Here is a 2462-nt window from a genome sequence, read left to right as displayed (position 1 = left end):
TTGGTAGCATCAGGATGGATGGTGAAGAGATTGAAATTGTTCACAGCTTCAGTTTGCTAGGCTCCACGGTCAACACTCTCGGCACCAGCAGCCAGGAAATAAAAAAAAACGTATTGCGATGGGAAAGTCTGCTGTTAGGGACCTGTCTAAAGTACTCAAGAGCAACAGTGTCTCTCTGGAGACTAAGGTCTGCCTGATACAGACCATGGTTTTTGCAATCACTTGTTATGCATGAGTGAGTTGGACAATGACTAGGGAGGACAGAAGGGGAATTTATGCCTTTGAGCTGTGGTTCTTGAGAAAAGTATTGAATGTACCATGGACTGCCAAGAAAACAAACAGATTCATCCTAGAGAGGGTTAAATTAGGCTACTCCTTGGAGGCAAGGATTCTGGGGCTTTGTCTGACATACTTTGGACATATTGTAAGGAGAGACAGGTCTTTAGAGAGGGACATCATGCTGGGTAAAGTAGAGGGACAGTGCTGGAGAGGAAGACCCTCTATGAGGTGGATTGAGTCAGTGACTGGGGTAATCGGGATGGGTGTGTCAGAGGCCATGAGATTGGCATGGGATAGAGCAGGGTTTAGGGCTGTTGTATATAGGGTTGCTATGAGTCTCAAACGACTTGAGGGCACATAACAACAACAGTACCAACCACCTCTTGGATTGCAATGCAGCTTCTTGCCACGAGGCAACAAGAGCACCCTTCATTGCCCATTTTGAAGAACCAGCTCCTGCTCTTGTTGATGGTTTCAAGTAATATTTTCCTTGTTTTGTGTTAGGCTGTTTCTGTTGTGTCTCTGTAAATTGGTGACAGTTCTTTCACTTTATGAGATATTGATTAGTTGCAGGCTTAAAATGTTTTGTTTATGAGAGTTAGTAACTCCCTCTACTGAAAGTCCTTTCTGGACCTGTGTAGCAGGAAAGTGTCCTTCTGGTCATCTCTGATCTGCATTTCAATGCTGTTGGAATCTCACCTTATAGCAGCCCCTTCTTCTAAAGTCTATCATTGTCCTTGGTGGTCTGTGGCCCAGCCAAGTGTCCAGGTTCCCAAAGTGAAGTAGTTTGTTTCCAGGAGAGGTGTAGTCAGCTCCTTCCCCCATACTTCAGAGAACCCTTTCTGGGAGGATGTCTTCTGATTCCAGCCCCCTTCTCCTAAAGTCTGTTGTTCTGGATGATCTGTGGAGTGGCTCCCTGGCCAGGTGCCACATCTGAAGTAATTCTCTCCAGGACAATTACAGGAAGCTCCCTCCCCTTCACCTCAGTGTACTTTCTCTAGGGGGAAGACTCTCACCTGATTGCAACCTCCCCTCCTAAAATCTATTGTCCTGGATAACCTATGGAGGTAATAGCATACATTCTTTTTTTTCATACATTCTTATTGAACATAAATATAGTCCTTGTAGAAGTCAACACTTATGGAGACCACTGGGACACAAAATGTAAACACTGACCACTGAGCAAACTTGATCCAGATTAACCATAATTCCACATTTCCAAGTCGTGGGCTCCTTGGAACTGTGATCACAGCTGACACTTCATCAGGTGCTTGAGAGGTTGTAAATTTCCCGGGAGAGTTCTCTTTTTCTTGCAGAGCTGCTGGTGGGCTTGAACCACCAGAGATGTACCACTTTTGGGTTAGCAGTGCAACTCTAGGGACTAGGCCACCAGAGTTCTCAGTGAACTTTATGCATAGTGGAAAAATTCTTGAGTGTTCTAAAACTCAAAGAATAGCTGTAGCATCATCTGAATGACATATAAAACCTAAAATAATACTAACTTATAGTAAAAGCAGAAATGATATGTTAAATATATAGCATATAAACAGTAGAAATAAACATGAAGTATGACTGTGTGAATCACAATAATTTGTGGCTAACCTTGAGAAAAATGAGAATCTCAGAACACTTGATCACGCTTATACAAAACCTATACTTGGACCAAGAAGCAATCCTCAGAACAGAGCAAAGAAACACTGCATGGTTCAAAATCAGGAAAGGAGTGCAATCAGGGATGCATCCTGTCCTGTCCCCGTACCTATCTATATGCAGAACAGATCACTTGTGAAACAGGGCTTTATGAGGAGGAATGTGGCTTCAGGATTGGAGGGAGACTCATTAACAACCTGTAATATGCAGATGACACAATCTTGCTTGCTGAAACTGAGGAAAGTCAGAAGCACTTGCTGCAAAGAGTAAAAAACTGTATTCTTCAATATGGATTGAAGCTCAACATCAAGAAGACAAAGATTCTCACCACTGGGCCGATTGGTAACACCATATTAGATAGAGAAGAGATTGAGGTTGTTGGCAATTACAGCTTGCTCAACACAGTCAGCACTCTTTTTTTTATTATTAAATTTTATTAGTTTTATTGAACATTTACAGGGATTTTGGGTTTTCATTCCTTCATTGCTGCACCATTCTCTCTACCCTCCTCCCCAGTTTGTTCTTCTTCCCCC

Source organism: Elephantulus edwardii, unplaced genomic scaffold, assembly GCF_000299155.1.
Source record: "Elephantulus edwardii isolate Elephantulus edwardi_28Jun2011 unplaced genomic scaffold, EleEdw1.0 scaffold00403, whole genome shotgun sequence".
In the NCBI taxonomy this organism is placed as follows: domain Eukaryota; kingdom Metazoa; phylum Chordata; class Mammalia; order Macroscelidea; family Macroscelididae; genus Elephantulus; species Elephantulus edwardii.
The sequence above is the reverse complement of the archived record's forward strand: the minus strand, read 5'-3'. Positions refer to the sequence as shown.